Raw genomic sequence first — 21,850 nt, 5'->3', positions numbered from 1 at the left:
AAAAGATACAGACAGGCAAATTGGATAGAGTCAAGACCCATCAGTTTGCTGTATTCAGGAGACCCATCTCACATGCAGAGATACACATAGGCTCAAAATAAAGGGATGGAGGAATATCTACCAAGCAAATGGAGAACAAAAAAAAAAAAGCAGGGGTTGCAATCCTAGTCTCTGATAAAACAGACTTTAAACCATCAAAGATCAAAAGAGACAAAGAAGGCCATTACATAATGGTAAAGGGATCAACTCAATAGGAAGAGCTAACTATCCTAAATATATATGCACCCAATACAGGAGCACCCAGATTCATAAAGCAAGTCCTTAGAGACTTACAAAGAGACTTAGACTCCCATACAATAACAATAGGAGACTTCAACACCCCACTGTCAACATTAGACAGATCAACAAGACAGAAAGTTAACAAGGATATCCAGGAATGTAACTCAACTTTGCTCCAAGAGGACTTAATAGACATCTACAGAACTCTCCACCCCAAATCAACAGAATATACATTCTTCTCAGCACTACATCACACTTATTCGAAAATTGACCACATAGTTGGAAGTAAAGCACTCCTCAGCAAATGTAAAAGAACAGAAATGATAACAAACTGTCTCTCAGACCACAGTGCAATCAAACTAGAACTCAGGACTAAGAAACTCAATCAAAACTACTCAACTACATGGAAACTGAACAACCTGCTCCTGAATGACTACTGGATACATAACAAAATGAAGGCAGAAATAAAGATGTTCTTTGAAACCAATGAGAACAAAGATACAACATACCAGAATCTCTGGGGAACATTTAAAGCTGTGTGTAGAGGGAAATTTATAGCACTAAATGCCCACAAGAGAAAGCAGGAAAGATCTAAAATTGACATCCTAACATCACAATTAAAAGAACTAGAGAAGCAAGAGCAAACACATTCAAAAGCTAGCAGAAGGCAAGAAATAACTAAGATCAGAGCAGAACTGAAGGAGACAGAGACACAAAAAACCCTCCAAAAAAATCAGTGAATCCAGGAGCTGGTTTTTTGAGAAGATCAACAAAATTGATAGACTGCTGCTAGCAAGACTAATAAAGAAGAAAAGAGAGAAGAATCAAATAGACGCAATAAAAAATGATGAAGGGGATATCACCACCGACCCCACAGAAATAGAAACTACCATCAGAGAATACTATAAACGCCACTATGCAAACAAACTAGAAACCCTAGAAGAAATGGATAATTTCCTGGACACTTACACTCTCCCAGGACTAAACCAGGTAGAAGTTGAATCCCTGAATAGACCAATAGCAGGCCCTGAAATTGAGGCAATAATTAATAGCCTGCCAACCAAAAAAAGTCAAGGACCAGACGGATTCACAGCTGAATTCTACCAGAGGTACAAGGAGGAGCTGGTACCATTCCTTCTGAAACTATTCCAATCAATAGAAAAAGAGGGAATCCTCCCTAACTCATTTTATGAGGCCAACATCATCCTGATACCAAAGCCTGGCAGAGACACAACGCAAAAAGAGAATTTTAGACCAATATCCCTGATGAACATTGACACAAAAATCCTCAATAAAATACTGGCCACCCGAATCCAGCAGCACATCAAAAAGCTTATCCACCATGATCAAGTAGGCTTCATCCCTGGGATGCAAAGCTGGTTCAACATATGCAAATCAATAAATGTAATCCAGTATATAAACAGAACCAAAGACAAAAACCACATGATTATCTCAATAGATGCAAAAAAGGCCTTTGACAAAATTCAACAGCCCTTCATGCTAAAAAACTCTCAATAAAATTCGGTATTGATGGAACATATCTCAAAATAATAAGAACTGTTTATGACAAACCCACAGCCAATATCATACTGAATAGGCAAAAACTGGAAGCATTCCCTTTGAAAACTGGTGCAAGACAGGGATGCCCTCTCTCACCACTCCTATTCAACATAGTGTTGGAAGTTCTGGCTAGGGCTATCAGGCAAGAGAAAGAAATCAAGGGTATTCAGTTAGGAAAAGAAGAAGTCAAATTGTCCCTGTTTGCAGATGACATGATTGTATATTTAGAAAACCCCATCCTCTCAGCCCAAAATCTCCTTAAGCTGATAACCAACTTCAGCAAAGTCTCAGGATACAAAATCAATGTGCAAAAATCACAAGCATTTTTATACACCAGTTACAAACAAACAGAGAGCCAAATCATGAATGAACTCCCATTCACAATTGCTTCAAAGAGAATAAAATACCTAGGAATCCAACTTACAAGGGATATAAAGGACCTCTTCAAGGAGAACTACAAACCACTGCTCAGTGAAATAAAAGAGGACACAAACAAATGGAAGAACATTCCATGCTCATGGAGAGGAAGAATCAATATTGTGAAAATGGCCATACTGACCAAGGTAATCTATAGATTCAATGCCATCCCCATTAAGCTACCAATGACTTTCTTCACAGAACTGAAAAAAACTGCTTTAAAGTTCATATGGAACCAAAAAACACCCCACATTGCCAAGACAATGCTAAGTCAAAATAACAAAGGTGGTGGCATCACGCTACTTGACTTCAAACTGTACTACAAGGCTACAGTAACAAAAACAGCATGGTACTGGTACCAAAACAGAGATATAGACCAATGGAACATAACAGAGCCCTCAGAAATAATACCATACCTCTACAGCCATCTGATCTTTGACAAACTTAAGAAAAACAAGAAATGGGGAAAGGATTCCCTATTTAATAAATGGTGCTGGGAAAATTGGCTAGCCATAAGTAGAAAGCTGAAACTGGATCCTTTCCTTACTCCTTATACGAAAATTAATTCAAGATGGATTAGAGACTTAAATGTTAGACCTAAAACCATAAAAACCCTAGAAGAAAATGTAGGTAATACCATTCAGGACATAGGCATGGGCAAGGACGTCATGTCTAAAACACTAAAAGCAACGGCAACAAAAGCCATAATTGACAAATGGGATCTAATTAAACTAAAGAGCTTTTGCACAGCAAAAGAAACTACCATCAGAATGAACAGGCAACCTACAGAATGGGAGAAAATTTTTGCAATCTACTCATCTGACAAAGGGCTAATATCCAGAACCTACAAAGAACTCAAACAAATTTACAAGAAAAAAACAAACAACCCCATCAAAAAGTGGGCAAAGGATATGAATACACATTTCTCAAAAGAAGACATGCATACAGCCAACAGACACATGAAAAAATGCTTATCATCACTGGCCATCAGAGAAATGCAAATCAAAACCACAATGAGATACCATCTCACACCAGTTAGAATGGCAATCATTAAAAAGTCAGGAAACAACAGGTGCTGGAGAGGATGTGGAGAAATAGGAACACTTTTACACTGTTGGTGGGATTGTAAACTGGTTCAACCATTGTGGAAAACAGTATGTCGATTCCTCAAGGATCTAGAACTAGAAATACCATATGACCCAGCCATCCCATTACTGGGTATATACCCAAAGGATTATAAATCATGCTGCTATAAAGACACATCCACACGTATGTTTATTGCAGCACTATTCACAGTAGCAAAGACTTGGAATGAACCCAAATGTCCATCAGTGACAGACTGGATTAAGAAAATGTGGCACATATACACCATGGAATACTATGCAGCCATAAAAAAGGATGAGCTCGTGTCCTTTGTAGGGACATGGATGCAGCTGGAAACCATCATTCTCAGCAAACTATCGCAAGAACAGAAAACCAAACACTGCATGTTCTCACTCATGGGTGGGAATTGAACAATGAGATCACTTGGACTCTGGAGGGGAACATCACACACCGGGACCTATTATGGGGAGGGGGCAGGGGGGAGGAATGGCATTGGTAGTTATACCTGATGTAAATGACAAGTTGATGGGTGCTGACAAGTTGACGGGTGCAGCACAGCAACATGGCACAAGTATACATATGTAACAAACCTGCATGTTGTGCACATGTACCCCAGAACTTAAAGTACAATTAAAAAAAAAAAGAAAGAAAGAAAATGTGGTACATATATGCCACGGAATAGTATGCTGCCATATAAAACATGGATGGAGGTGTAGGCCATTTTCTTAGGTGAACTAAATCAGAAATAGAAAACTAAATACTGCGTGTTCTCACTTATAAGCAAGAGCTGAACAATGGACACATGGACATAAGGATGGAAATAATAGACACTGAAGACTCCAAAAGCAGGGAGGGTGGGAGAGGGCGAGAGTTGAAAAATTACCTATCAGATACAGTGTTCACTATGTGAGTAATGAGTACACTAGATGCCCAATCCCCACTAGTATGCAATATAGCCATGCAACAAACAAGCACATGTACCCTTGAGCCTAAAAAACACAGCAAAACAAAAACCCCAAAATACTGCCAAGTTGTCTGCATTTGGCAATCTTCAGTTCAGTGAATTTCCTTTTGCGTTGGCACCTGGATGCTAAACAGGAAAGGGAATTTTTGAAGGTTTACAATATTATGTGCACTTGAGGGGTACTACCTGTTTGGTGATGTAGGAGCTGGAGGATGCAAAGAAGGATTGATTAAAAATGAAAGGAGAGGGTAGGAAGAATGAATAGAGCTTAAATGAAACAGAATTATTTATCTCTGGGGGCTAAATTTCTGGGCTAATAGACATTAAGGGGGGTTGGTGGAAAATGAAGACTGTGTTATTCCATTTAGAACTGTCCTCGAAGTTGGAGATGCAGCAAGCCTCTAGTGTAAGCCTCATGAGGGTAGGTTCATGTCTGATTGTCCTACCCACATACCAGTGTCTAGAACAATGCTTGGTACCTACAGCAAGCACTGAATAAATGTTCATTTAGCTTATGGTGTGAGGCAATGAATACATCTTTCTATAAAGACTGTAGGCAGACCGAGCAAATGAGAAAATGTCAAGGGCCACCACTGAAAGCTTTACAAGTAAAAGCCTGTTAGGATGGCGAGGGTCTGAGGAAATTTGGAGAAAAAAACCCTCAGCACAATCTTTAATAAGAGTCTATGTCATCCCGATGAACGATTGTTCTGGTTTGGATGCTTATGGCTCTGACCTAGCTTCCAGTCAATATATATTAGCAGTCTGGGGGGATAATAAAATGAGAATTCCCAAAATATTTTTAGAGGAGAAGGGAGCAATAGGTGTTGGCAGGGAAATTCCAGCCCAAGTATATAAATAACCAAAGGGAATTTTTTCATCAAATTGTGGGAAGCAGATGAACCAACCTCTCTGGGCCTGTTTTCCTATCTGTATTGGGGGCAAGGTGAGAGAAGCCATAAGATATTCCCTGGGGTTTCTTTCAACTCTGTGCTTTTTATGTTTCCTACCCTTGTTCTGTATCCTAAGCCCTTCTCTGCTACACAAAGATATGTCGTTATTTTTCTCTAAGACTTTTTTCCCTTGACTTACCAAAGCACTGCTAACATTTGACAATTCTGTTTTTTTAAAATAAGGTTTTTTTTCTTCTTTTTTTGAGACAGAGTCTCACTTTATCACCTAGACTGGAGTGTAGTGGCATGATCCTAGCTCACTGCAGCCTTGACCTCTTGATTTTAAGGGATCCTCCTGCCTCAGCCTTCTGAGTAGCTGGGTCTACACAAACGAGCCAATATGACTGTCTTTTTTTTTTTTTTTTTTTTAGAGATGGAGTCTCACTATGTTGCCCAGGCTGGTCTCAAACTCCTGGCCTCAAGTGATCCCCTGGTCTCGGCCTCCCAAAGTGTTGGGATTACAGGTGTGAGCCACTGCTCCCAGTCGACATTTGTCAATCCTTCAACGTGCAATGATACATAATAAAATGGACTGGTGTTTACGTATGAGATTTACAATTAGAAAAGAAAAGCTTTAAACTTGGTATAAGCTAGAACTCCTTTCTGGAGTGGGCACCCACTGCTCTCCAATGGGAGGCTGTTCTGCTACTTCTGGGCATCCTCAGTCCCCTTCCTCCCTGCACCTCGGCCTGCCACTACTGTGAGCGCCTTTGTCCATGTCCTTCCCAGAAAAGGACCAGGCCTCTGCCTTGCCCTCTGAATCCAGTCCAGGAGAGGAGGAAAAGGCACAACTGCACCGGTTTTGCCACAACTCAGCTCAAGCCAAAACCAAACTTTGAACACAAGGTCCTTTCGATTCTCCTTGCCCCAAATGCAGAACAGAATTTTGGCTTGATGTTTGCATTGCCCATTGAAATGTTTTATTTTGTTTTTGTTTTACTCCCTTAAAATATGTGCACCCTGGCCCTTCATTTAAGTCTCCATCTCTAATAATAAAAAGAACGGCCAAAGCTTTGTTTGGTTTTAAGATATCAGAGATTTCAGCATCAGTTTGCTTTAAGGGATCAGAGCTGACCTACCTCCCTTTGACCAGCGCACTTCAAGCATGTAGCTCTGATTAGGGCACAGGGTTGTGCCTCAGAAGGCCTATCTGGCTTTTCTAGAACAAATCTCAGGAATCTATTTTTTTTCTGCACCACTTAGGAAAATCAGGACTTTGGTTCACAGGTTTTGTAAATATTGAATTTTAAGTTTCTAGCCTGATTTTGTGGTAAAGAGAAGAGAAATAAGTATAGTTTACAGCTGAAATTTGGTCCTGGGCTCCATTTTATGCTGTCTTCAGTTTAGATGTCTCGTGGAAAACAAAGCAATTTCTTGATGGCTAATGTTTACGGGTATGCAGAAATGAAATAGCCACACCACTGCCTTTCTAAATACTTCCCCTGTCTGCCATATTTTGGTTTTGGTAATTATTCCAAGGTCAGTGAATGTGATGTTAACCTGCCAAAGGAACTCAAGAAAAAAAGACCGCTGTGCTCTCTGAAAATATAAAGTGCTCTTTAAATCTTTAATAATAAAAACACTTCATCACCAGATCATCTCTATTTTATTTTTCTCTCTCCTCCCTTTGAATTTTGCTTATAGTTATACGGAATGTCATGAAAATAGTAACTTTGCAAAGCACTTCCAAGTTTACAATGTACCTTCCCATATGTGATCTCATTTGGAGCTCATAACAGCTGCGTGATCTCTGGTGGTTTATTAGCCCATTTTGTAGAGGAGAAGACTGAGGGATAGTCAATGGCTTGCCCCTGTCTTGCTTGACCCGGCCAGGCCATGGCTGCCCCAGGACCCAGGTGAGGTTCTCCAGATCACCAGTTAGTGTTCCCTGACTGGCACAAATGCAGCCCTCTGCACTGGAAACTACAGTCTGATTCTGTGTAAAGTCTGTCTGTGGGACTGCAGAGCAGAAATCCAGTCTGCTACCTTTTATAAATCAAAGCGGTTCTTTTACAGTTTTCCCAGAAGGTTCAAGCCAACTCTCCTACAAACAGCCATCTTATCAAGTGCTTTCCGAAAGAATGTATCGGTTGCTCTGAGACCTGAGGTGACAGTTCACTGCGATTGCTGTCCTGCTCCCTCACAAAGTTGTCACAATTTCGGGGACAGGTAGGAGAGGAAGAAACAGTCTTCCTCATTCAAAGATTCCCAAACTGGTTCTACTTTTGCTGTCTGAGCTTGCCAAACTTCTCACCCAATGCAAAAAAGTGCTTTGGGTCAGTCTGATAGGCGTTGGTCTACCTTCTAAGGGTGACGACCCTTCCCTTTAACCCATCTGTGCTTGGGATTGCCATGTTTTCCTACACTGATGAAATAGCAGGTTTCTTTGTAAGTCTATTCTTACTCCCCATTTATCTTAGAAATGAAATTGCAAGTTCATTTTCTTAGCACCCTGTATCAGCTACATTCCAGTGACCCCATTATATAACGCAAACTGGATCTATACATCTCCTAAAATAACAGCTGGGTCAGGGCTGTGAACAGTCACCGAGAATCCCTCCCTGTCCTGCTTTCTCTGCGTGGCCAGCTGATGTGTGGAGGGCAAAGACCCATGGGAAACCGGCCTCCAGGCTGCTGTGTACAGGCCCTGCAATAAGGCTGCTCTCATTAAGCCTTTGGGCTCCGCTGAATGGCTGGAGGCCTTCTCAGGAAGCTGCTTAGAAGATTGCTGAAGGACTCCTGCTGTTACACTTAGTTGAGTTTCTTTCCTTTTTCTCCAAGTTATCCCCTTATTAGAGAATCCTGTAAAACCAGGAGGAAGGAGAGGCGAGTTTTCTGGCTAGCTTATAGTCCTTCTGTCTCTCATTAAGGCCTCTTGGTCTGCGTATTCTGTGATGTGAACTTGTGAACTCAGTACCGCATACTTCACCAGCATTGCAAAAATCAGCACTTAAAGATATCAAGGACCCAACAGCAGCTACCCAGCTCTCAGGAGGGAGGAACAAAAGCATAGCCCCATTGTACTCTCCTGTCTACTTGTCACTTTTTTGCGGCTCACAGTTGATGGCATTTCAAGGAATAGGAATTGGACTATGGGATGCATTCTTACCCATCCTTGAGTTCCATGTATCATGGGTGAAGAGTACCTTTTTGGTTTCTGAAATGAATTCTGAGCACTTAGAGACAGGGAACTGGGTTTTACAAATCAGTGATGCTTTGAGTCTATAGGAAAACCCTCAGGATTACAGTGTTGAACACGGTCAATATGGGGCAATTAGGAATGAAGTAAAATAGAAGGAAGAAGGATTCTTTCTTAGGATGGCTCTGAACACCTAACTACTGTGGTGGCGGGAACAGTTGGGGTTGCTCAGTGGGTGGAGGGTGGGAAATATGTGATCTCAGACCTTTCATTCATTCTGGTGCCTGCGACTCAGCCCTGCACTTGGCTCCTAGGTTCCATCCCTGTCTTTCTGATGCAGCCCGTGGGACTAACCTGGTATAGCTATGATCATGAGGCTTACTGCTGATGACCCTAAGTATAGGATGGGAGTCATGAAACTATGCTCCCAAGCCAAACTCAGTTCGCTGCCTGTTTTTGTAAATAAAGTTTTATTGGAACACAAACATATTTATTAGTTTAGGTGTTGTCTCTAGCTGCTTTCACACTACAATGGCAGAGCAGGTGCAAAGCCTAAAATATTTACTCTGTGGTCCTTTATAGAAAAAATTTGCCGAATACTGGAATAGCGACTGCCGAAGGGCAAGATGTGCTTAATGGATTTAGAATCAAGAGATGAGATATTACAGGTATGATGGCTTCAGAACAAATTACCCCAAAACTCAGTAAATGGCATAAAACAATCATTTCTTATGTTCATGGATTCTCCTGTTCAGGGAGGGTGGGGAACAGTGAGGGTGTCTCTGCCTCATAGTGTGGAAGACTCAAACAGGGCTCAAAAGATAGGGCCCTTCAGGCATCTCTCTCTCTAATCTCTCTCTCTCTCTCTCTCCCTCTCTCTGTCTCTCTCAGTGCCACATTCATGCAATCAGCAGCACACATAGGAGCAGAGTTCATCTGAGACAGGATGGTGGGGAAGGACTCATGGAAGAGATGAAACTTGAATGTGGTCTTAAAAGATGTGACTGGACAAAGATAAACCCACTGGGAGACAGAGCCAGCATCACTTCTGTTGCAATCTGTTGGTTGCAGTAGTTACAAAGTTCCATCCAGGTTCAAGAGGAGACAACATAGACCCCACTTCTTGATAGAGGAACGTCACTGCATCATTTTAAGAAAAGCATATTGGAGTTTCATATATGTGTATAGCTCTATCTTTGGAAAATCTGCCACTTGGGGTAGACCTCTGACCCAGAGAATCTCTGCCTTCACCTACTTCATCCTCATTGCTGTCCTTCTTTTGTTCCCCACCCATGCCTACTCAATTCAGAATGTCCTCTCCCTGGACCCTCTGCCTATAGTCATTTGTCCCTTACAGCCTAGACTATATACGTCTTTCTCTGCAGAGTCACTGGTTTCCTCTGAAGCTTCTGATGCCTTCCCATTCTTAGCCAGATTTCAGCGTCCTCAGCCTCTGGGCTTCCCTTACCTCTCACGCCATTGTGTTCCCCCCATGGACTCTCCCTGCAGGCTCCCCAGGGCTTCCCAGTAGACCCTAGACACATGGTGCTCCTTCTCAGTTGGGGCCTCCTGCCTCAATGTCTTCCGCCCCTCTCTGGGTTTATCTTTGTCCAGTCACAGATTTTAAGGCCACATTCAAGTTTCATCTCATCCATGAGCCCTTCCCCACCATCCTGTCTCAAATGAACTCTGCTCCTGCGTGTGCTGCTGATTGCACAAATGTGGCACTGAGCAAGTACTGCCTGGCTCATGATGAGGAGCCTGACTCCTACTTCTTTGTATTCCTTGTGTGCTTCCCCAGCACCATGTAAGCATTTCTTGATATTGATCTGCATGGTACAGGTTGAGTGTCCCTTATTTGAAAGTTGGGACCAAATTATTTTGGATTTCAGATTTTTTCAGATTTTGGAATATTTGTGTATACACAATGAGATATCTTGGGGATGAGACCCAAGGCTAAACACAAAATTATTTGTGTTTTATATATGCCTCATACATGTAGCCTGAAGGTAATTTATACAATATTTTAAATAATTTTGTGCATGAAATAAAGTTTGTGTACCTTGAACCATCAGAAAGCAAAGGTGTCACCATCTCAGCCACCCATGGGGACAATCTGTGGTTGTTTGGCATCACCATCATTCCTGACTCTGGATTTATATGCTCCCGATAAGCAATCATTTTCTTACATTTATTTACATGTAAGTACTTAACAGTAAAAAATATGACATACCATTCATACAGTGAAAAGATGATGTGTTCAGGGTAACTCAGCAGCACGGTAGCATCACCAGAATACCCGTGTCAGCTGTTAGACAACAACAACAACCAACAACGGCAAGCTTTCAGTCTCCATCGATAATCCTGGACTTTGAATAAAAGATATATTGTATTTTCTTTTCTGGTGAGAAGAAACATCAGAAGGAGTTGCGGGACCAGGAAGTGCATCCTTTAGGCATGGGGAGGCATTCTGCTGGATGGCTTTTTAGGTGTTTCCTCCAGAATCATCTGCCTCATTAACAACAGTTTTGATCTTAGGAGTTTCTCTTTGATTTTATAAACTGACATGGTTTTTTGTTCTGCAATGAATGCATGCTGCTGTAGTCCTTCCATAAGCCCACCACACATTTTCACCATGTGGTCTATAGGCAATTCTGCAGAGTTAACAAGGTCATCTTCATCATCACTATTATCATGATCACCTTGATTCAGAACCATTTTGCCTGTTTAACCATTGGTCAGTGAACGAACAACTGGAGCCTCATTATTGATGTTAAAAACTTCTTTGATATCCGCTTCTTCCAGTTTGCTGATGGACTCTGAGATATGTATCTTGCATAAGTAAGGAGGCCAGGCATCTTCTTTTTCTCATTAGATATACAGAATCCTTCACAGTTACCACCTTGTCCATCATTATCACTCAACATAATTGCACGGACAGAAGTTGTGCCAGACATGCACAACTGTGTCTTTAGTCACTGTGTCCCAGACCTTGGTAAGAGTAGATATGGCATCTTTCATGCTAAATTCTTTTAAAAAGCTTTCACACCCATGCCTCTGTTCACTGCTGCTAGCACGCTGTTCAAGAAAGTGTATTTTTGTATTTATTCTTCAATGATCCCAGGATACCCTGGTTACATGGCTGAGTTAAAGAAGTCACATTGGGGGAAAATACATGACATGACATAAACATTATTTTTATGAGAATTTTAGCTGGAGGATGAGCAGAATGGTTGTCAAAGAATAACAAAATCTTGCAGTTATCATCTAGTCCGGTTTCCCTGCAGTTAGCATGAGTCATTGGTACAAAATGTTTGTGAAACCAGTCAGAAATGATGTCCCTGGTGATCCATGTCTTTTTGTTAGCATAATATTAGACTGGTAAGAAATTCATTCCTAGAAAATACCAAGGATGCAAGTTTTTGCTTATCATGGTAAGTTTACATTTAGTGTGCCTGCTGCATTAGCACATCTAAACACAGTTATTCTGTCCTTAGCATTCTTATTTACTTAGGCACCGTCTCATCAGTGGTAGTCAACGTCTTTCTGTGGCAATAACACCAAGACAGTGATGTTTCTTCAGCGTTATAGACTTGTTCTGGCATCAGATTTTCATTAGCCATGACCCTGGCAAACTTGTTAATAAATGTGTCTGCTTCTTTGTGATCAACAGATGCTTTGTCACCACAAATCTTTAAAAATTTAATGGCATGTCGTTTCTGTGAATATTCACAGTTCCTTTCAATGTTCAATTCATGATGGTGTATCTTTGCTTGTTTTGTGATTATCATACCATTAAGTGGCTAGTGACTCCTATGAATCCATATTTCAATACACAATCAAGATCTTCATTTTTAGCTTTATGCAGTGTTGTTCTGTTTTTAAAATTAACTTCCGTTCATCACTTTCAGCACAGAACTTTAACAGTTTATCCTTCTGTTTTCCCAGGTCATATGTTGTGGTCATTCCAACACCATACTCTTCCGTAAGATGTTTCACACTTAGACACTGCTGTCTCGTTTCTCCAACAGCTTCACTTTCCATGCTATAAATAAACATAAATGTTGCCTCTTTTTCTTGTCACTGTTACCCATAAAGGAATCTTCAGGTCTTTTTGATATTTTTAATAATATCTTTGCATCACAGAGCAGAGAATAAGCAAAAAAATATAGTGACTATATGTATTTTGATATATGCCTTATACACATAGCCTGAAGGTAATTTTATACAATATTTTAAATAATTTTGTGCATGAAATAAAATTTGTGTACCTTGAACCATCAGAAAGCAAAGGTGTCACTGTCTCGATCCCATGCGGGGCATCATGGGGAACCTGCTGTTGGCACATCCAGACTGCTCATATGTCATTTCATTACCCTTTGTGGGTGTGCTTGCATGGGGAAATCTAGGTATTAATGGAAAAGATATCACTGCCAAAGAGGACTTGGAAGGTCTTTTTCCCTTCACACACATAAACTGTGTGTTGTGCACAGTGTTTTGACTAAGACCTGTCACACGAAGTCAGGTGCAGAATTGTCCTCTTGTGGTGTCAAGTTGATGCTCAAAAAGTTGCAGATTTTGGAGCATTTTGGATTTCAGATTTTCAGAAGCGTTATGGATCCTTAACACGTATATTTTTTTCTCAAGTTTCTTATGGAAATATGCATATGGAGCCTGATGCCAAATAAATATCTAAACTCTTCTAGTTCACATTTAAAATTCACCTAACATGAATAAGAAATAAAGTAGAGAGGCATGCCACCTCATTCATCTGAACATTTTTAGATTCTGATCAGAAGTAAATATAAGATACCTTTCACACAGAAATTTAAGGAAATGCACCATATTAAATTTTTTAAATAAGATACAAAACTTCTACTTCCCTGGTCAGTGCTTTTGCCTATTAAAACACTATAAAATAGATGTTTAGCAAGTAAAAGCCAAAGGGAAAGCATAGGGGAAAAGAGACAAATGAGAAAAGAGAGAGAGTAGAGCAGAATTTGTCTTAAATGATTAAGAAGATCTTATATCCTACACCAACTTTATCTACATTTTCTTGAAAAGTCAGCAAGAAAGCTCATTTAAGAGTTTGCACAACGTGTCCCTCTAAACTTTTCTATCTGGATGTGTCAGGAAAGCCATACTGAATATTTGCCAAAAGATGGCTCTCATTTATGTTTGGTTCCTAAATGAACTAATTTCCCTGGTTGCCTTGAATTCTCTTCGTTATTTTTTTCAATAAAGGCAGCAATCAGTGTATCATGGAAAGCGGAGAAAGATCTCTCCCCAAACACACACACACACACACAATCTATTTTTGTCTGGTTTGCCATTTCTATGACTGGTATGTAAGAGTTCCTCTCTAGATCGCTCACAGTTCATTAAGGGGTTGCTCAATTTATTAGGAACCAATCATGCATTTATACATTCTTTTATCTGAAGTGCACTTTTAAATGTTAGACCATACACTAATCAAGTTGAACATGATAATAAGTGCACGTTCACATTGTTAAGGTAAATGACCCAATGCACTTAGAGTGAAGACATATTTGAGCTACAATTTGCCTTTTCATCGCAATATTGAACACTCCCAGCAAGGGTCAGGATGCTGTTGGCAACTGCCTTGGGAAGATTCGATTAATTTCACATTTAGAGCCAGACCGTCTTTGGTGCCCTGTCACTGTTTTCCATTATCCTGTGAAAATACAGCAGAGACAAGATGCAAAATTTGGGACAAACAAAGGAGAATTTTGTAGAATGACAGAGTCAAGTTTAGATAATTTCTAAGTAGTGGAGAGAGGAGCAGGTGGGTGAATGGCCCTAAATAGCTGAAAGTCTGAAAATAATGTATGTTTATTTACATTTGGAACACATTTTGGTGCATGCTTTTCAATTAAGTGGGATTTGTTTTAAAAACAATAATGAAACCACGTGTATAGAAATGACTGAGGAGAAGCTGGAAGAATCTCTATTCCCCCTTTTTCACTCCACTTGGCTCTGCTCCTCTCTATATTCTATTGCACGCTGGGATTGAATCTACTGAATTGCAGATCCAAGCCGAATAGGAGTTTGAACCAAGCTGCCATGAAAGAGGGTTGGGGGTAGTTAAGGACTTGATTTCTCTTCTGTCTTATAAACAATAAGCGGCACAAGTATTTTAGAATAGATAGAAACAGTCTGTAAATCTGAAATAATGTGTCCTGGCATAAGTTCCCTAGCACAGACAGAGCTGAATGCAGATATTCTCTAGGTTGAACAAGGTCTCCCCGTCACATCACCATTTGATGGCTGAATGTACTAAAATCCAAAAAGAGTGGCAGATTTGCTGAAGAGTAGGAATACTGTGATTAAGCCTTTTGGAAAACAGGTAAAGGCTTTTTGGAACTCACTAAGGGAAATGTAGAAGGCATGCCAAGTCATAGTCCTTGCCAGGCATTTCATCCATATAAATATTTAGTTATATTTAGTTTTCTAATATTCCCTTCTGATGTTCTGGAAGAAAAGGATAGAATCTGACACCCCCTCCATACCACACTTAACACCCTTTCGCTTATTTGATGGTATTACAGATGAATAGTCGAACAACCTCACATGGAAGCTAAATATAAATCATATTTCTCAACATACTGGTTTTAGAATGAGTTGATTTTACTGCATAAATGCATATCGAACCAGGCAAAAAAGACAAAGAAGACAAGACTCTGTGTGTGTGTGTGTGTGTGTGTGTGTGTGTGTGTGTGTGTGTGTGTGTGTGTGTCAGAGAGAGAGAGAGAGAAGAGCGAAAGAGAATGGGATTCATTTTCACACTAGGGAGCTTCTGGAGCTAGTCTCTTGCTTTGTCTCTTCGTTGTCATGTAATTACCATCACCAGGTAATACTTACTGAGCACCCCGGTGAGCTCAGCTTTGCTGACCATTTTGCACTTACTTAAAACATCCTCATCATTGCTCAGTAGAAGCTTACGAGCTGATGAAGAACTGACCATGAATCCAGATGAGGAATATCAAGCAACTGATGTTCTGCATGACATACGGGACAAACTTTAAACACGGAGGGCTATCGCTAGCTGTTCCGGTTTGAATTCCCTAGGCCTCAGTTTGGGGAATTGGACCATGGCCTCTTTATATCCTCTTCAACTCTAACATTCTATTTTTTAATTTATTATTTTCATTTTCATTTATGAACAAACCAAAACTTTCTAAGTTTCATCAAGGACATTATTAGAAAGTACGACATTTTTAACATAAGCGCTTCTCATGTATTATTTCATCCTCATAACAACCCAGAGAGAACTTTTGGAATTCTTATTAGGCTAATGAGAAAAATGAGGTAGCCAAGGACACCTAGAAAGTGGTGGAGCTGGGATCTCAACTTGTTTGATCAGTCTCCTGAGACTGGGGACATGACCACTGAGCTATGCCGACTCCTCACTTCTCCAACCCATCAGAAATGCCTTTGATTGTGTACTGGATGAAACAGCAGATAGTTGAAGTACCCTGCCTTGGAGTGCTACTCTATCTTTGGTACATAGTTTAACGTTTGATCTTCTAGAACCTCCTCGTCATGGTTTCACCAGCTATCAGCTCTAATACACAACTATCATTTGCAAAACTCTTGATTCCTGAAAATTAGCTAGGTCACTAAGTATGTCAGCTGTAATAATGTAGCAGCTAATTCTTTTCAAAACAGAAAACTGTATATTAGAATTGCCACTGGCAACACATCTGACCCAAACCATCCATCCTCTCTTAACTGGAAATTTATCATTATGGAGAAAGTAATTTTGTTCTTTCCAAACCCTCAGCCACCAACTGGGCCAGTTTTTTGCTTCTGCATATTTCACTGAAGTTGCTGCTTGGAAATTAACCAACCATAATTACTTATTTATGTGCATATTTCTGAAACTGTAATAATCTGTGAAACTGCCTTGGAAATTTCTGACAACTTGGTTTGCATGAAAGTCTATCAATTTTGTCCTTAAATTCTTTGTTCCTGATGAACTTCTGTAAAAATCTTTGTTCTGGAATAAGAGATGTTCTTTATAATTCCTCCAAACTGTGTCTCCTGCTCCCATTGTTAACAAAATCACTAGCTTTCCTTTTTATCTCTCTGGTTCCTTTGTTCCACATTATTCTCCTCTTTTTAATTTGTTACCCATATAATACATGTCATTTTTGGAAAATTAGAAATTGTAAATAAGCAAAAGAAGAGAAGGATGAGGAGGAAGAAAGGAGGAAAAAAGGAGAGGAGAAAAATAAGCTGTTTCTATCTTTTGGTGCTTATGCCCTCTCCCAACCATATAAATATGTACACATATTTTTATTAAAATGTCTATATTGATGAATAGTTTACATATAATAAATTGCAAATGTAATACATTACATGTAATAGAATTAAGTTAAATTAATTGCACATATAATAAATTGCAGTGTATAGTTTAATGTTTTCATGTGTGTACATACCTGTGAAACCATGACCACAATTAAGAAAGTGGACATATCCATCCCCCTCAGAGTGATGGGAATGCAATTGCCACTTGCAATCCCTCCATCCTGCCTCTCTCTTCCTGCCCTTCCCCTTATTGTTCATCGTTAGGCAACTATAGATCTGCTTTTTGTCACTATAGGTTAAATTTTCTAGAATTTTGTATACATGGTATCATACATTATGTACTATTTTTTATCTGACTTTTTTACTCAGCATAAATTATCTTGAGATTCATCCGTGTTGTAGCATGATGATTAATTGTTCACCTCTTTTCACTGCTGAATAGAATTCCATTTTGTGGATATTCCAGTTTGTTTATCCTTTCGCCTGTTAAGGAGATTTGGTTTGTTTCTTCTTTTGGCTATTATAAATCAAGCTTCTATGGACATTTGTATACAACTCTTTGTATGGATATAAGCTTTATTTCTGTTGGTTAGATACCTAGGAGTGGAATGACTGAGTAACACAGTAGTATGTTTAACTTTTATGAAATTGTTTCCAAGTGTTTGTACCACTTTTCATTTCCACCAGCAGTACATGAGAATTTCAATTCCTCTATGTTTTTGCCAACTCTTGATGTGGTTAGTTTTTAAGTTTTTGGATATTATAATAGATGCATAATGATATCTCATTGTAGTTAATGTGCATTTCCCAAAGACTAATGACACTGAGCATCTTTTTCACGGGCGTATGTGCCAACATATATCCTCTTCACTTACTTTTAAAAATTGGGTTATTTATTTTTTGTTATTGAGTTTTGAGACTCCTTGTTATATTCTGGATGCAAATGCTTTATTAAACATATTATTTGCAAATATGTCTCCAAGTCTGTAGCTTGACAGTGTCTTTTGTAGAGCAGAAGTTTTTCATTCTGATACAGTTATTATTTTTAATACGTTTAGTGTCATATATAAGAAATCTTTGCCTAACCCAAGATCGTAAAGGTTTTCTCCTATGCTTTCTTCTAGAAATTTTATAGTTGAATATTCTATTAGGTTTAAGACCTTGTTTGAATCAATTTTTATATGGTGTGAGGTATGCAACAATGTTTTCCTCCTCCTCCTCCTCCTCCTCCTCCTCCTCCTCCTCCTCCTCCTCCTCCTCCTTCTCCTTCTTCTTCTTCCTCTTGTTCTTCTCCTTCTTCATTATGGATACTCAATTGTTCCAGCATCATTTGTTGAAAATATTATCCCTTCCCTACATTTTTGTCAAAAATCAGTTGTCCTTATATTTAAGTCTATTATTGGAATCTATTCTGTTATATTGATCTACTTGTCCGTCTTTATACGAATACCACACTATCTTTAAAATACATTTTGAAATTAGGCAATACTCCAACTTAGTTCTTTTTCAGAGTTATTTTGGTTATTCAGGTTTTTCGCATTTCCATAACACATAAATTTTATAAATCAGCTTGTCAATTTCTATTAAAAACGCTGCTGGGATTTTGACTGGGGTAATTTTGATTCTTTGTATAAATTTGAAAGGAATCGACATCTTGACAATATTGAGTCTTCTGACCCACAAATGTGGTATTTATCTCCATTTGTTTAGGTCTTCTTTAATTTCCATCAGCAGTATTTTGCAGTTTTTAGTGCATAGGTCTTTCGTATTTTTGTCAGATTTACTTTTACATTATTCTAAATGGTATGCTTAAAATTTTCAATTTTCAATTGTTCTTTGTTGGTATACAGAAGTACTGATTTTTGTATATCGATCTTGTATCCTGCAACCATTATTGCTTCTAGCAGCTTTCTTATAGATTTAATTGTACTCCATATAGAGAGTCATGTTGTCTGCAAATGAAGACAACTTCACTTCTATCTTTCTAATTTGAATATCTTTTGTTTCTTTTTCTTGGCTTACTCCCCTCCCTAGAATCTCCAGTGCACTGTTAAATACCAACATTGAGGGTGGATATCCTTGTCTTGTTTCTGATATCAGGGGGAAAGCATTCTGTCTTTTACTATTAGTTGTAGGTTCTATACAGATGTGCTTTATCAAGTTGCAGAAGTTTACTTTAAAAAGTCTTTTAAATTGACAAATAATAATTGTACATATTCATGGGATACATAGTGACATTTTGATATATATAATGTAGAGTTATCAGATCGGGGTAATCATATCCATCATCTCAACATTTATCCTTTTTTTTTTTTTTGTATTGGGAACATGCAATATCCTCCTCCTATCTATTGGAAACTATATATTATTGTTAACTATAGTCATCCTCCAGTGATATAGAACACTAGAATGTATCCCTCCTATGTAGCTGTACTTTTATGTCCTGTAACAAATCTCTCCCAATCTCTTCCTTTCTCCTACTCTTCCAAGCCTCTACTATTTTCTGTTCTACTTTTTACTTACATGAAATTAACTTTTTTAAAAAAGTTCCACATATGAGTGAGAACATGCAGTGTTTAATTTTCTGTTCCTGGCTTATTTCACTTAACATAATGTCCTACAGTTTCATCCGTGTTGCTGTCAATGGCAGGAATTCATTACTTTTTATGACTGGGTAGTATTTCATTGTGTATATATACCACATTTTCTTTATTCATTCATCTGTTGGAAGTTCAATTTTATTACTAGTTTGTTAAGAGTTTTTTTTTTTTCAGGAATGAATATTAGATTTCATTCAATGCTTTGTCTGCATTTTTCAGGTAATCTTAGGAATTTTCTTTTTATAGTTTGTTAATATTGTGAATTATTTTTACTGATTTTTATGCCTGGGTCATGCTATCTTAGCACATTTATATATTATTGAATTTGACTTGCTTTGTTTATACGTTTTGTATCTGTATTCTTGAGGTCTATTTGTCTATAGTTTTCTTGCAATGTCTTTGTCGAATTTTGATATCAGGGTAATTCTGGTTTAATACGATGTGTTTGGAAGTCTTGTCTTCTTCTCAATTATTGGAAAGTTTGTATAGAATTGGCATTATTTTTTCCTTAAATATTTGGTAGGATTCTAGTAAAGCAATCTGGACTTAGAGTTTTCTTTTTTGGAAGACTTTTAATTCCAAATTCAGTATCTTAAATAGATACAAGGGTACTAAAAATATGTATTTCCCAGCACTTTGGGAGGCCGAGGTGGGTGGATCACCTGAGGTTAGGAGTTCGAGACCAGCCTGGCCAACATGGTGAAACCCGGTTTCTACTAAAAATACAAAAATTAGCTGAGCATGGTGGCACATGCCTGTAATCCCACCTACTTGGGAGGCTGAGGCAGGAGGTTGCAGTGAGCTGAGATTGCACCACTGCACTCCAGCCTGGGCAACAAAGCGAGACTCCATCTCAAAAAAAAAAATTATATATTTATTTTTGAGTTAACTTTGGTTGTTCATATCTTCCAAGGAATTTGCCCATTTCTTCTCAGTTGTTGAATTTTTTGGCATGAAGTTGTTGACAATATTCCCTTATTGTCCTTGTAACAGGATATGTCATGAATTCACTACTCTCATTTCTGATTTTGGTAATTTGTATCATCACTTTCTTTTTCCTGATCAGTCTGACTAGAGGTTACAAATTTCACTGATTTTTTTTTAAAGAGCCAGCTTTTGGTTTTATTGCTTTTTCCTTTTGTGTATTGTTTTCTATATCTTTTCTTTCCTGCTCTAATCTTTATTATTTTCTTTCTTCTTCTTATAAATTTGGTTTTCTTTTTATAGTTTCTTAAGCTGGAAGCTGAAGACACTGATTTCAGATCTTTTATCTTTTGTAAAACAGGCATTTCTACAATTTCCCTCCAAGTACTGCCTCAGCAGCATCCTACAGATTCTATGACGTTGTGTTTTCATTTTGATTTGGTCCAAAACATTTTATAATTTCATTTTTGATGGTTATTTGCCCCATAGATTATTTAGAAGTGTGCTATTAATTTCCAAATATTTGGAGGTTTTCCAGAAATATTTTTGTTATTGAATTTAATTCCACTGTAGTTAGAAAACAAAACATGTATAACTTGTATCCCTTTAACTTTATTAAGACTTGTCTTTTGGCCCAGAATATGGTGTATGCTATAGTCTAAATATTTATGTCCTCCTCAAATTGTTACAGTTAAATTCTTACCCCAGAAGACAAGGCCTTTGGGAGGTGATCAGGTCATGATGGCAGAGCCCTTATGAATGGGCTTAATGCCCTTTTAAAAGAGATCCCAGAGAAGCTCTTGTATCTTCCACTATGTGAGAACACAGTGGAAAAGTGCTGTCTATGGACCAAGAAGTGGGCTGTCACCAGACACTGAGTATGTCAGCATCTTCATTTTGGACTTCCCAGCTTCCAGAACTGTGAGAAATAAATTTATGTTGTTCATAAACCACCGAGTTTACATTTTCTTATGGCAGCCTGAGTGAGCTAAGACAGTCTATCTTTAGAGTTGTTCTGTATGTACTCAAAAAGGATGCATATTCTGCTGCTGTTGGGTGGAGTGTTCTCTAATGCCAACCAGGTCTCATTGGTTGATAGTGTTGTTCGAACATTCTATATCCTGACTTTCTTATCCACTTATCAATTGTTGAGAGAAGGCAGTTGAAATCTCTGACTATAAATTCAGGTTTTTCCATTTCTCCTTGAAGTTCTTTCTATTTTTACTCCCACGTATTTTACAGATATGTGATTATGGGCATAAGCATTTAGAATTCTTACGTCTTTTAAACAAACCCTTTATCATGATAAAATGCCTTTTTAAATCTCTGGTAATATTCTTTGCTCCAAAATCTACATTGTCTGATATTTAATATAGCCACTTCAGCTTTCATTTGAATGGTATTAACGTGGTATATCTTTTCCCATTCTTTAGCTTTTAATACATTCTTTAGCTTTTAGTGTTTTAATATTTTAAATGCATTTTCTGTAGATAGCATATAGTTGAGTCTTGCTTTTAAAAAATATATCCAGATAGCCTATTCCTTTTAATTGTGGAACTGAGCCCACTGTGTTTAATTT

Source organism: Macaca fascicularis, chromosome 12 (assembly GCF_037993035.2).
Source record: "Macaca fascicularis isolate 582-1 chromosome 12, T2T-MFA8v1.1".
Lineage (NCBI taxonomy): Eukaryota > Metazoa > Chordata > Mammalia > Primates > Cercopithecidae > Macaca > Macaca fascicularis.
The sequence above is the reverse complement of the archived record's forward strand: the minus strand, read 5'-3'. Positions refer to the sequence as shown.